Consider the following 15,519-nt stretch of genomic DNA (forward strand, 5'->3'; position numbering starts at 1 on the left):
CCTGTCTTAACCCCACCCCACCCCCCAAAAAAGAAAAACTAGTATTTTGATGTTTGACAGCACAACAAGCTCAAAAGTCTAAATTTAAAATAAAGGGGGTGGGGGGTGCGGTGCAGCCGGCTTTTGATTTACTTAAGAACTAATTTTTTTGCTATCAACTATCTACCAGACCAAGAGAACTGATAAAATCACTGTCAAAGAGAAGAGGGTGGAGAGAGGGGGAGGGGAAAGAGCTCAGTTAGGCCACAGGAAGACAGGAAGTAGAAAGAGCCATTTACCTATAAAAGAAGTCGGCATCCATTCAACTGCTGCCTTTGTCTTCTTCCAAGCCTGCCTGAAAATGTCAAACTTCCGGCTTGGAGACTTACAAAGAAAACCAATCTAAGGACCAGCAGAATGAAGAAAGTGTAGTTTTAACTAACGCTGGTCACATTTACTGAGGAGCCAACCACAGAATATCCTACCGAATCAAATGTTTCTTCTTCAACCTTAGACTACAAACCACCAGCCCGTTCTCTGGTGAGGCATGAAGGAATCAAACACTCAACACGAACCATACCAAGCACCTGTCCTCCACCCAACCTGCGTCCTTTAATGATGTGTCCCGGAACACTCTTCGGGAGTGGTGTCATTATCATAACTTGATGGCAAGAAAGTTGAGGTTTATTTGAGACTTCGGAGACATTGATATTTTAAGCAAGAATGTTATATTCCCAATACATCTTGTGAGACCAGAATGAAGCAGGGTCCCAAGAAACCCAAGATAGTCTTCAGAGGAATCGGTCTTCCAAGCATTTGCCAAAGTAGAAAGCAGGAGAGCGGTATCCTAGAAATTCTAACTTCACCTAAGTGGTTCACATTTGCAACCTGGACAAGGATTGCCATGAGAGCTGCCCGGTCAATGTTTATGAATCGATGTCCTCCTTCCTCTAATGTACAGGCCTTTCTGTCATTGGATTCAGATGGTGTGTTGTCCATGGCAGGCAGTGCCCTGCAGATAAGAAAGGTTGGGTTCGCCTGCAATTTCTTGCTGGTCAGACCTGGGTTCCAGACTCCCCAAAGGATGAATTTTCTCTTCCCGTTACCAGCCTGTGTTATCCCAGAACCAGGAGTGCAAGATAATTTGCTATGTCCTGAATGTGTTCACAGCATCAAGATCATGAGGACCTTTAAAACTAGAAGCTGTACAAAGAAAAATGTCCTATCCCCAAGTATGCCGCTTTAGACAAGATTTTACTCTGATCTAAAGGGAATGGAAGAAGCAAAGAAAAATATTCAGTGATCCCTATAACGGTTAAGAAAAGACCTGGATGGCACTCTTCAGAAGCCCCTCCTCCTGTCTCCCAGCAGAGTAGAGAATCTGCAGAGAATCAGCATCCATCTCTAATGACAGCTCTTCATGGCCTTGTGCTGGATTGGCCAAATGCTTAGCTATCTGAGAAATGCTTTTGTTTTAGTGGGTTTCATTTGCTGTACTTTTTTATATAGATTTTTTTGGGGGTATGGGGGGCAGTTTCAAATTAGCAAACCAGAAAGCACTTTTTTTTTAAATATTCTTTTTTAGTAAGGCTTTATCATGTAGTAACTCTAATGGGCCTGGAAATTCTAGGTAGACCAGAAACATGTGGTGGTCTTCCTAAGTGTTGGGATTTACATGTCTGTACAATACTGCCTAGTCAGTACTGATATATTATTGACTTTAGTACAGAGTTCATTGCTTGTTTATTTTACATAAGCTACCAAACATGGCTAAGAAAGATAATTTTAAAATAACAAATAAATTATTATCCATGACTGAATGCTTCCAAGGTATTTTATTATTTTCTGCCTATGAGGTTAAAAATTAATTTCAGCCATTTAGTAATTTGGAAAGACAGGTATAAAAAAATTTCTTCAGGAGTCAGAGGCTGGAGGATTATAAGTCCCAGATTAGCCTGAGCTAGATAGAGACCTTGTCTCAAAGAAAAAATGAGCAGGCTGCTTAGTCTGTATAATGTTATTCTATGTGTTTTCAGGGCTATTTGGTATTTGGATAAACAATTGGGATTGAGTGGAGTGCTCTTCGGTGGGAAAGACTATTTCTCCTGTTCTCAGCATCCTTGGCTGCCTGTTGTTCCTTGTCTAGGGGGAACTTTCTCCAGAAGAAGGCCATGAATTTGAAGAAGAGAGTAAAGGGAGGGATGGAGGCCACATGGGAGGATTTGGACAGAGGCAAGGGAAGGCATGATATATTGTAATCTCAAAAATAAAAAGCAAAGCAAAGCAAACAAACTATGTCATCATTCGTCCAACTCCATGACGTGGGTAAATAATTGATTAGACCCAACTTAATTCACCTTCCACTAAAGGCTATTTTCCATAGTTCAGCAGGCATCTAGGTGCAGCCTGACATCATAAGGGTCTCTCTAAGATTCGACTAGCCCCTAAGTATGCCCAGCTGCTCTTTTTTTTGTTCATGCTATCTCTCCATTGAGCAAACTTATCTGTGCTGAGAGGCCAAACAAAACTGTATTTGTTCATCTTTAAGCACTTTTCGTTTTTTAAACATCTAGGCCCTGTCTTTAAGGATAATCTGAGCCTTTTAGAAGAAGCAAATCTCCCAAGATCATGTGTAGTCGATTGGCAAAGACAAGAATAGTGTGAAGGTCATCTTTGATAATTCTCTGGAACCCAATTGTCTACTGAACATGAATTTGCAAAGAAGCCCCCACCCCTGACTCAGAATGTCAAACGCTCTTGTCTTTTATGCAAAAACTAGGATATTTATTTCTGTTTTATGTTTGAGGGGAATACTTCACTAAAATGGTGAAAAGTTCAGTAAGGAATGAGGTTTGTGTTTGAATCAAAGGTGTGAGTTACACAAGAGCCAAGGCTGTGCCTGCATCAAGATGTTTCCTGGGTCACCCAGTGCTCTTACATAAGTTATTCTTTAATAGTTAAAAGAAATCTATAATGTGGAATTTGGTAATAGAGTTCTCTGCTAATATGCATGAGGCCTGCTCTTCCATCCTTGGTATTAATCTGTACAAGCAGATGAAGAGTAGATAGATAGATAGATAGATAGATAGATAGATAGATAGATAGATAGATAGATCATACACCTTCCTTCTTTTTACTAATGGCACTAGTGAGTAGAGGTTCTGATCTAGATCAATGTCTCCATTTGAATGACTGAATGCTAATCCCTCTTGCTTATGAACTGTTGGCTACTGGTCTCCATCTCTCCTGCAGGCTTCACTCCTATCTGCTCGCTCCTCACATTCCCGTCAGCTGATGCACATACTATAATACCTTTACTGAAAATAAATCATTTATTGAATGCATAATTTCCTTCCAGGCATTGCCTCATTTCTGAGAACTACAATACAGAGCAGATCCTCATAACATATTCCATTTTCTTTTATGAAGTTGTAAGCAGCTTTCAGTGTATATGCATTTAGATGCATTTACAATTAAATGTTCATTCCTCCTTACATTTTTTTCTACTTTCAATTCTCTCCTTGCTTTTTAATCTTACTACCAAAGAGTATTTTATTTCCCAGCACATTGAATCAACTCTGGTCAGAGTCATGAGTGATAACCTCAATTATTTCAAAGACCATTGGCACATTTCAGTTTTTGTCTTTTTTGTCCCGTAAGCAACATTTGGCAAGGTTTATTACTGATATTCGCTCTTAAGACATGCCTAGGACTGCCTGTTGGAACACCATTCTCTCTCAATGTTCTTTCTACTACTCTGGCTACTTCTATTAATCCTTTATTCTTTGTGCTCTGCAATGCCCCAGCCTCTTAAAATGGTGTCCTTAGGGTTCTATTCACAGCCTCTTCTTTTCTCTATATCTACCCTCTCAACATCATCAAGTCCAATGGATTCAAATGCCACCTAATTGGTGACAATTTTCAAATGTGAATCCACTCTGAAACTTTGTCTTCTCAGGGAGGCCCTTTATACTACTTTGTATCAAACAGTCTTTTTCCTCACTCCATCATCCCAGACTGGGTATGTCTTTATAAAAGTGTTGGCCAGATTCCTTTATTTAAAAACATGTATTGAGTAAAAAGCTGTGATACACTTATTTTGGTTTAGGAGTAACCTAAGAAGCATCATAAAGGGATGGGAAGTGAAATAGAAGATTTAAAAACACACTGCGGATCATACTGATACAAAAGCATGTATGAACTGTCCAAGCTGATCCCCAGGGTCAGGCAGTGTGTCCCAACAATGTGTACATACCTGCTGATGCTTTCATTGCTTGTCTTCAGCCACTAGAATATAAGCTTCATGATAACACATACCTTTCCAGTTTTCTCCATTCATATAATCTCAACACCTAGAAAGTGATACAACACATAGTAAGTAATAGACAAGTTGTTAATGTTTCCCTCTTAATGCTTACTATGGCATTTCTATCTTCCTAATTAGTCCTATGTAACTAAATACAAAGACTTTTAAGTGTAGGCTTTGGTGCATTTTGAATGTAGCTAATATATAGCTAAAGAATACCCATATCAACACATATTAAAAATTGGACATTTCTAACTTCTCAGACTCCCATGCCTCTTTCTGGTCACTCCTTCCAAGTCAGATGACAACCAAATCAATTTCATTTTGCAATAATTGGTGTGTGCACCTGCTTTAGAGCATCCTATGCCACATCACACACACATACTCTGCAGTACTTAACCTTCTCCAGTTGCCTTTGTGTCTGAAATCTGTGCATATTGCCATCTATAGGTTATTTCTCTCTGTTATTGAGTAGTATTCATTCGTTGGTACATATATAACTTGTTTCCAGCTTAGAGCTCTTAAGAATGAAGTAGAGATAACTAGTCCTATAAGAGTCTTGTGGGGGGTGTTTTTATCTCTCCTGGAGTGTTATGTGAGGGAGCTCAGGGTAAATGCACTTGTATAAAAACAATCTAATTATTTCCAGTTTTATAACCTTGCATCAGTCTGTGAAGATTACATTTGATTGACATTCACACTAGGGCTTAATATTGACAGTTTCTTTATGTTCTGCAGCCTCTAATTTTGGGTTTAATTTGAATTTTCCTAGTGTCTAATAGTGTTGATCATTCTTCCATATGTTTATTTGCCATCTGTATATCCTATTGGCTGAGTGCCTGCTGCCCATGGTTAGATTGTTGATCTTTATATTATTGAGATGCAAGAATTTGTCTAGCTAGCCAAGGAAATCTGGTTTTCTGTTAGTGAAAACGAAGTTTAAAGATTTCCAGAATGGAGTTGTGAATGTTGAGGATTTTTACTGCTACTGAAAGGACCCAGTTATGGACACATACATGCATGTGTGCATGGGTGCGCACGTGTGTGTGTGTGTGTGTGTGTGTGTGTGTGTGTGTGTGTGTGTGTGTGTGTGTGTAGCACATGGATTGTGCCACCATAGGGCCATAAGAACTGCTGAAGTGAGGCATGCTCAAACCCTGGGAATCTCAGAGATCTGAGAAGGCAGGAGAGGAGCTGCCCCCTCCCAGTTTCTAATCCCTGCTCTGGAACACATAACCATGACCACCAACTGTGAGGACCACAGGCACTCAGTCACACAGCACAGAAACTGGTGTTCTCCATGGTAAAGAGATATCTAAATAGCCTTAGCCTTCAGCCAATGACCTTCCCTTCCTGGATATTCTCATGCCCTTCCTCAAAATTATATAATCGGTGCTTCACCTCCCAGTAAAGCCTATGCTCCCAGATCCACCCCTAATAAGGCAATATGAACAAGCATGGATGTCGCACATAGCAGCTTGATTAAAGATCACATGGGGTAAGCCCTTCACCTAAACTAGTCAAGCTGTCATACTCCCAAAGAAGGCCTTCTCTCTTCTCCTGCCCTTCCTGCACTCTGTACTCACTCGCAACCTTACTAGAATCCTGCCCATTCTGGCCTGGCATGCAGTCTGACACCACAGGGGAATCATGGCCCACAAGACACGCATTCCTGATTTCTGCTTTGGGTGGCATACCTGCTACATCTATCCATTCTAAGAAGATACCTTGAAAGCATAGCATTCATCCCAGACCCTGTCTTCTCCTTCTGGTCTAGCATGCAACAATGCTTTCACAGCCCAAAGGAAATGCAGACTGTGGATTCTCCTGTTCCAGACTTTGCCATGCCTTTTCTGAGCTGGCCTAAATGCAGGGCCCAGGACACTGGAGGAAAAGCAGAACATCCACTACGTATATGCATATACATTCTGCAACTACCTAGCTAAATATAAGTATGCTATCATGAGTTCACACTGGTCTGTCTAGCTCTAAAGTGGCATCACAGAGAATATTCTTTTTTTAATTTTTAATTTAATTTTATTTTAATTAGGTATTTTCTTCATTTAAATTTCCAATGCTTTCCCAAAAGTCCCCCAAACCCTCCCTCCACTCGCCTAACCCCCGACAGCCACTTCTTGGCCCCTGCATTGCCCTGTACTGAGGCATATGAAGTTTGCAAGACCAATGGGCCTCTCTTTCCATTGATGGCCGACTAGGTCATCTTCTGATACATATGCAGCTAGAGACACGAGCTCTGGGAGGTACTGGTTAGTTCATGTTGTTGTTCCACCTATAGGGTTGCAGAACCCTTTAGCTCCTTGGGTACATTCTCTAGCTCCTCCATTGGGGGCCCTGTGATCCATCCAATAGCTAACTGTGAGCATTCACTTCTGTGTTTGCCAGGCCCAAGAATAGTCTCACAAGAGACAGCTATATCAGGGTCCTTTCAGCAAAATCTTGCTAGTGTGTACAATGGTGTCAGTGTTTGGAGGTTGATTATGGGATGGAACCCCAGGTATAGCAGTCTCTAGATGGTCCATCCTTTTGTCTCAGCTCCAAACTTTGTCTCTGTAACTCCTTCCATTGGTGTTCTGTTCCCAATTCTAAGAAGGGACAAAGTGTCCACATTTTGGTCTTTGTTCTTCTTTAGTTTCATGTGTTTTGCAAATTGTACCTTGTATCTTGGGTAATCTAAGTTTCTGGGCTAATATCCACTTATCAGTGAGAACATATCCTGTGAGTTCTTTTGTGATTGGGTTACCTCACTCAGGATGATGCCCTGCAGGTCCATCCACTTGCCTAGGAGTTTCATAAATTCATTCTTTTTAATAGCTGAGTAGTACTCCATTGTGTAAATGTACCACATTTTCTATATCCATTCTTCTGTTGAGCGGCATCTGGGTTCTTTCCAGCTTCTGGCTATTACAAATAAGGCTGCTAGGAACATTGTGGAGCATGTGTCCTTCTTACCGGTTGGAACATCTTCTGGATAGATGCCCAGGAGAGGTATTGCAAGATCCTCTGGTAGTACAATGTCCAATTTTCTGAGGTGCCGCCAGACTGATTTCCAGAGTGGTTGTACAAGCTTGCAATCCCACCAACAATGGAGGAGTGTTCCTCTTTCTCCACATCCTCACCAGCATCTGCTGTCACCTGAATTTTTGATCTTAGCCATTCTGTCTGGTGTGAGGTGGAATCTCAGGGTTGTTTTGATTTGCATTTCCCAGATGATTAAGGATGTTGAACATTTTTTCAGGTGCTTCTCAGCCATTAGGTATTCCTCAGGTGAGAATTCTTTGTTTAGCTCTGAGCCCCATTTTTTAACGGGATTATTTGATTTTCTGAAGTCCACCGTCTTGAGTTCTTTATATATATTGGATATTAGTCCCCTATCTGATTTAGGATAGGAATGATCCTTTCCCAATCTGTTGGTGGCCTTTTTGTCTTTTTGACAGTGTCTTTTGCCTTACAGAAGCTTGGCAATTTTATGAGGTCCCATTTGTTGATTCTCCATCTTACAGCACAAGCCATTGCTGTTCTATTCAGAATTTTTTTCCCCTCTACCCATATCTTCAAGGCTTTTCTCCTCTATGAGTTTCAGTGTCTCTGGTTTTATGTAGAGTTCCTTGATCCACTTATATTTGACTTTAGTACAAGGAGATAGGAGTGGATCAATTCGCATTCTTCTACATGATAACCACCAGTTGTGCCAGCACCATTTGTTGAAAATGCTGTCTTTTTTCCACTGGATGGTTTTAGCTCCCTTGTCAAAGATCAAGTGACCACAGGTGTGTGGGTTCATTTCTGGGTCTTTAATTCTATTCCATTAGTTTACTTGTCTATCACTATACCAGTACCATGCAGTTTTTTTTTTTTTGTATGTTTGTTTGTTTTATCACAATTGCTCTGTAGTACAGCTTTAGGTCAGGCATGGTGATTCCACCAGAGATTCTTTTATCCTTGAGAAGAGTTTTTGCTATGCTAGGTTTTTTGTTATTCCAGATAAATTTGCAGATTGCCCTTTCTAATTCATTGAAGAATTGAGTTGTAATTTTGATGGGGATTGCATTGAATCTGTAGATTGCTTTTGGCAAGATAGCCATTTTGACTATATTGATCCTGCCAATCCATAAGCATGGGAAATCTTTACATCTTCTAAGGTCTTCTTTAATTTTTTTTTCAAAGACTTGAAGTTCTTATCTTACAGATCTTTTACTTCCTCAGAGTCACACCAAGGTATTTTATATTATTTGTGACTATTGAGAAGTGTGTTGTTTCCCTAATTTCTCTCTCAGCCTGTTGATCCTTTGTGTGGAGAAAGGCCATTGACTTGTTTGAGTTAATTTTATATCCAGCTACTTCACTGAAGCTATTTATCAGGTTTAGGAGTTGTCTGGTGGAATTTTTAGGGTCACGTATATATACTATCATATCATCTGCAAAAAGTGATATTTTGACTTCTTCCTTTCCAATTTGTATCCCCTTGATCTCCTTTTGTTGTTGAATTGCTCTGGCTAGGACTTCAAGTACAATGTTGAATAGGTAGGGAGAAAGTGGACAGCCTTTTCTAGTCCCTGATTTTAGTGGGATTGCTTCCAGCTTCTCACCATTTACTTTGATGTTGGCTACTGGTTTGCTGTAGATTGCTTTTATCATGTTTAGGTATGGGCCTTGAATTCCTGATCTTTCCAAGACTTTTATCATGAATGGGTGTTGGCTTTTGTCAAATGCTTTCTCAGCATCTAACAAGATGATCATGTGGTTTTTGTCTTTAAATTTGTTTATATAATGGAATACATTGATGGATTTTCATATATTAAACCATCCCTGCATCCCTGGAATGAACCCTACTTGGTCAGGATGGATGATTTTTTCTATGTATTCTTGGATTCGGTTAGCGAGAATTTTATTGAGTATTTTTGCATTGATATTCATAAGGGAAATTGGTCTGAAGTGCTCTATCTTTGGTGGATCTTTCTGTGGTTTAGGTATCAGAGTAATTGTGGCTTCATAGAATGAATTGTGTAGGATACCTTCTGACTCTATTTTGTGGAATAATTTGTGAAGAACTGGAATTAGATCTTCTTTGAAGGTCTGATAGAAGTCTGCACTAAACCCAGCTGTTTCTGGGCTTTTTTTGGTTGGGAGACTATTAATGACTGCTTCTATTTCTTTAGGGTATATAGGACTGTTTAGATCATTAACCTGATCCTGATTTAACTTTGATACCTGGTATCTGTCTAGAAATTTGTCCATTTCATCCAGGTTTTCCAGGTGTGTTGAGTATAGCCTTTTGTAGAACGATCTGATGGTGTTTTGGATTTCTTCAGGATCTGTTGTTATCCCTCCCTTTTCATTTCTGATTCTGTTAGTTAGGATGCTGTCCCTATGCCCTCTAGTGAGTCTGGCTAACAGTTTATCTATCTTGTTGATTTTCTCAAAGAACCAGCTCCTCAATTGGTTGATTCTTTGAATAGTTCTTCTTCTTTCCACTTGGTTGATTTCGCCCCTGATTTTGATTATTTCCTGCCATCTACTCCTGTTGGGTGAATTTGCTTCCTTTTGTTCTAGAGCTTTTAGGTGTGTTGTCAAGTTGCTAGTGTGTGATCTCTCTAGTTTTTTGTTGTTGTTTTTGTTTTTGAGGCACTCATAGCTATGAGTTTCCTCTTAGAAATGCTTTCATTGTGTCCCATAAGTTTGGGTATGTTGTGGCTTCATTTTCATTAAACTCTAAAAATTCTTTAATTTCTTTCTTTATTCCTTCCTTGACCAAGGTATCATTGAGTAGAGTGTTGTTCAGTTTCCACGTGAATGTTGGCTTTCTAATATTTATGTTGTTATTGAAGATCAGTCTTAGTCCATGGTGATCTGATAGGATGCATGGGACAATTTCAATATTTTTGTATCTCTTGAGGCCTATTTTGTGACCAATTATATGGTCAATTTTGGAGAAGTTACTATGAGGTGCTGAGAAGAAGGTATATCCTTTTGTTTTAGGATAAAATGTTCTGTAGATATCTGTTAAATCCATTTGTTTCATAACTTCTGTTAGTTTCACTGTGTCCCTGTTATTTTCTGTTTCCATGATCTGTCCATTGGTGAAAGTGGTGTGTTGAAGTCTCCCACTATTATTGTGTGAGTTGCAATGTGTGGTTTGAGCTTTACTAAAGTTTCTTTAATGAATGTGGCTGCCCTTGCATTTTTAGCATAGATATTCAGAATTGAGAGTTCCTCTTTGAAGATTTTACCTCACAGCGATTATTCTAATCTCATCTTTTTCATATTGCATTTTTTGTTCTAACAGTAAGAACTTGGATTTTCATGGTATGTCTTCAAATTGTGTTAATTCATCAGCATGTACAAACATTTCAACATTAAAATCCATTTCCTGATCTTCTGATCTATGTCAAAAAAACCTGTAGTTATTTTTATTTAAATAATAGTCTTTAACTAATACTTTATAAACTACATATTAAAATTATATTTAAATATTTCTTCTAACTAGGTGTATGGGATGCTGGGTCTGATTTTTCTTACTTCTAACACTAAATAAAAACAAAATAAAAGCATGTATCTTAGTTAGCTAAAACATGTTTATTTTCTGTGTTTTCATTTCTTTCTACATGTTCTGGTTACAACCTGTGCCATACACACACACACACACACACACACACACACTAAGCAATTTATGACTATGCATAAAATAGTTTGATTTTCATTGTTAAATAGACAGCAAAAATTATAGCCAATAGCTTTAATTTTCAAAAGAACAGGGAAGTGGAGGTGGATCCAGAAGAGGTTAAGGGGAGGAGTTTAGTGTGCATATGATCAAAATATATCGTTTAAACTTTCAGAGAATAAATTTAAAAATAACTGTCTTTTAAAAAACATGTCTTCCTTAATCTGCCTATGGTCGAACACACAGTCCCAGAAGCTTGGGGTATCTGGGGAGTCTGAGGTAGAATAATTATAAATTTGAATCAAAACCTAGATATTCCTCATTTTTAAAGGTATTTTGGGCTTTTATCAGTTAAAGCATTCTAAGTTGATAATTGTTTTTTTCCCAAATGTGTGGTACTAGGGTATGCTGGCCTACCTCCATTTATAAGAAGAGGTCTGCTATCATTTTCTTGTTAGTTTGTGAAGAAAAGTCTGCTTTTAACATTTTAAAAATCGCATTTTGTTTTTTTGAAATTGCTCTCCAAGAATATGTTGTTCTGATGTGCCTACATCAATTGCCCATGGTATTCACCACACTTTAATTCATTTAGCTTGGTTATCTTTTGGTTTTTAGTTTTGATCAAATATGGGCATTTTGACAAATTGTTCTTCCAACCTTCTGCCCACCCTCTATCTCCACTCTTTCTAGAACTGTAATTACACACCTGCCTTAGTGTCTCATACTCCCTCATGCCAAGAAATGCTTTCCCTATCTGTATTCAGCTTTTCACTGGGTCATCTGAAGTGGAAATTTCTGGTTTCTTTAGAGACTCAGTTGTGGCACATGAAGTTTTTCCGGAATCTGTCTTATGAGAGGACATTTTGCTGAAGCAGACACATGAGGGGATGTTTTGCTGAAGCAGACACAGGAGGGGATGTTTTGCTGAAGCAGACACATGAGGGGATGTTTTGCTGAGAACAGACACGTAGGGTTTTTCTGGAAGCTGTCTTGTGAAAGACAGGTGATGTTTTGCTGAAACAGATGTTTAAGAGGGTACGTGATGTTTAGAAGGAATACAGATATAACCCCACAGGGAGTGAGAGGATGGTCTTGCATTAGTTCAACTTGCAACACTTTGCTGGTCTTCACTGATCTTCCTTTGTCATGACTTTGTAGAGAGAAATACATTAAAGAACTTTCTGTGGTATTCTGGCTACTTCTTCTTACTTCCTTGAACTCATGCCTATTTGGCTGAGCCTTGCAGTTTCTTCTGGATCAAGACACTGCTACTGGTTCAAGCTCAGGGTTTTCTAATTTCACTGGACTTTGGCTACTGATTTGTGTTTGATGCTTTGTACTGGACTGCTGATATCCTGATAGTGAAGATTGGATCGCCCCCAAAAAAGTACATCTAAACAGGACTGCATCCCCCTTGTGTCATTAAGCATATTTTTCTGCTACCACTGTCAGTGGCTAGAAAAGAGGTTAAAGGTTTTAAGAACCCTAATTAAAGTAGGTTTTGAAAAATCTAAATCTACAGTCATCAGTGGATAACTTCTATTAATATATTTATAGATTCATTCATGTTTTCTTCTGTATTCATTTGCCAAGTCAGTACTATAAATTCCGTAAACTTCTTTCATTGGATTTCAGTTCTAGAATATCTTGTGTCTAGTCTATGCTTTTTTATTTTTCACTTGGTTTTGGACAATTTTATGCCTTTTATATGATACTTTAAACTTATTATTTAGATTTCATGTCTGAAAGATTTGTCAAGGATGAAATTTGAGGCTAGGATATGGCTCTACTCCTTCAGGGCTATATTAATATGAATATAGCAACATATTTATATGAACAACAGGAATCTTAGGTGAACTGTTTTCTTATATCCTGAACCTCTAAACTGTCCCAGAAATGTTATTGTTTGCTATATTATGTTATGGACTACATGGGATTTTGTTGCCGCTACTTTAGACTCTGATCACATTTACCTTTGTGCCTGTTAAGGATGGATTCAAGCTTCTCCCTCTAGTGGTGTTTCATGGTCAGACATTGAGGACTTCAAGCGGGTGAGACCTTAGACTTGAAGCTATGAAATTGGGAGACAAACCTATTATTTTAAGATTCTCAAAAGATCAAGGCTATTAGAATGTCACCCTAGAAAGCAAACAATTTAAAAAATTCAAGTATAGGCAATTTTAAGGATCCATGAATTTAAATCATGAAATGAAGAGCTTCTTGCTTGTCTGTTGGTTTTGTGAGGGAAGATATCTTAGTTAGGGTTTCATTACTGTGAAGAGGCACCAAGATCAATGCAACTCTTATAAAGGAAAATATTTAATTGGGGATAGCTTACAGTTTCAGAGGTTCAGTCCATTATCATCATGATAGGAAGAATGGCACTGTGCAGGCAGAAATAGTGCTGGAGATGCCAATAGTTCTATATCTTGATTCTCAGGCAGCAGCAGGGGACTGTCTTCCACAGACAGCCTGGAGGAGGCTCTGATTCCACTGGCCAGACTTGAGCATATACATGAGACTTCAGAGTCCCACCTCCACAATGACATTCTTTCTCTAATAAGGTCACACCTCCTCCAATGAGGCCACACCTCCTAATAGTGCCACTTCTCATAGGCCAAGCATGTTAAAACTATCATAGAAGCTGTGTGTATACAATGTATATATATATATATACATTTGCATATGAATGCAGAAACCCCAGCAGGAGTTATAATAGTCTGTTTAACCATACTCTGCTTATTCTCTCAGGGCAGGGTCTCTCACTGAACTTGAAACTAGGCTGGCAAACAGCAAGCCCTAGGAATCCTCTAGTCCCTTCCCCCGCCCAAGTTCTAGGTTACAGGTAAGAGTGTATAACCACTTTTGGCTTTTATATAGATGGGGATTTGAAGTCAAGCCCTCATACTTCTGCACCAAGAACTCGTACTCAGAGCCACCCCTACACACCAAAGGTTAGTCTTTTTTCACCACCCCCCCACATATTTTTTCAATTAGTCACCTTTAGAATAGTCTTAGGATCACTGAACAGTTAAGCAGAAAGTTCTATTTCCATTTATCCCCCTGCTTTTCCCTTACCACACCACTGCCCTTACTATCAGCCTCACCTATTGAGGTATACATTTCTGACAGTTAGTGAACCTACCTTCTGTTGAGGTTTTGTCTTTCACTGTCTACTATCTGTCTATTATAATGCTAAGTGCAGGTCCCCAGGACCTGGAGTCTATGCATAGCCCTGAGACCCTGCCCTCAAGTTAATTCAGATTGGTGAATAAAGATGTTGACAGCCAATAGTTGGGTAGGTGGGGTTGAGTTTTCATGGACTTGGAGAAGATAGAGGACCATGAGAAGGGAAGGAGCAGATGGAAGTCATCTTGAAATAAAGGAAGAATGAGCAGGACAGAGAAGGATAGCCACCATGAGCAAAGGGCCAAGAGAATGTGGCCCAGAGGGAGTTCAGTGCAGCCCAGATGGAACATAAGTGATAATTTGGGGTAGAGTCTAACAACATGGTTGGTAGGCAACTGGTAGCTATTGTGCTGCCTAAAGCATATTAAAAATGTAAAGACTGTGTGCATCTTTCATCTGGGAACATAAATTAGCTAAAGCAGAGAAGAAGCCCTAGGCCGGGATTTCAAATATTACTACTACAGTGTCATTCATCATTATTGCCTAAAGTGCATAATTTATAGGACATGCCCTAATATTCTATGGGTTTGAATAGACGAACAATGGCACATATTGTTTTTTAGGGGATCATATGCACTACTTTCCTTATTCTAAAGCCCTCTGTGCTTTGTCTCTTCATCCCTTTCTTTCCCTAACCCCTAGCAACCATTCTTCTCATTGTCTCCAGAGTTTTTAATTCTCCATTTTTTTCCACAATATTACCACTGCTAACATGCAGTAAAAAGCAATCCTGAAAAGAGAACAAGTTCATGGTGGAAATCATCCCAGAGACTGTCCTATCAAATTAATCACATACATCTGTCCAAAGTCCAGTCGCTCTTCTCTACATGAAGTAAAGATAGCTCTCCCTTAGCAGGCTTTTGATTCTAAGCCTATTCCAGTCTCAGAGACTCATTCCATATAAGACAGCACAGCTGGCCTTCCACATCTGTGGATTCAACCAGCTGGAAAACAGAGATAGACAGAAAACGATGTCTGCACTGACCCTGTGTGAACATTTTTCTTCACCATTAGCCCTTAAACAATGAAATATGACAACTATGCACACATTTACATCTTATTTTGGGCTTCACAAGTTACACAGAGCCATTTAAAGTACATAAATTGTAAGCTTAGGTAATGTGCAAGTAGTGTGCCATTTTATTTAAGAAATCTATACATATACAGGTTTTGGAATATGTAGAGAAACAAAATAAATTCCCTGGAGATATGTGCAAGTATTTCATCTTTCCTTTACTTACCTAAGAAGTCTCATCTTTAAGGAATTTAGTTCTTTTTATTTCCATCCATATGCAATTTGTGGATATAAAGAAAACTATGACATTTGGCATTGTTATCTGCTAAAGTGTATTATCCTGAATACAAT

At 39.0% G+C, this 15,519-nt stretch overlaps 1 pseudogene; it reads left to right on the forward strand.

Annotated features, from left to right (window-relative positions):
- The first annotated feature begins 350 nt into the window (after positions 1 to 350).
- Gm13325 lies at positions 351 to 2,921 on the forward strand (annotated as a pseudogene).
- The last annotated feature ends 12,598 nt before the right edge of the window (positions 2,922 to 15,519 follow it).

This window comes from Mus musculus, chromosome 2 (assembly GCF_000001635.26).
Source record: "Mus musculus strain C57BL/6J chromosome 2, GRCm38.p6 C57BL/6J".
Classification (NCBI taxonomy): domain Eukaryota; kingdom Metazoa; phylum Chordata; class Mammalia; order Rodentia; family Muridae; genus Mus; species Mus musculus.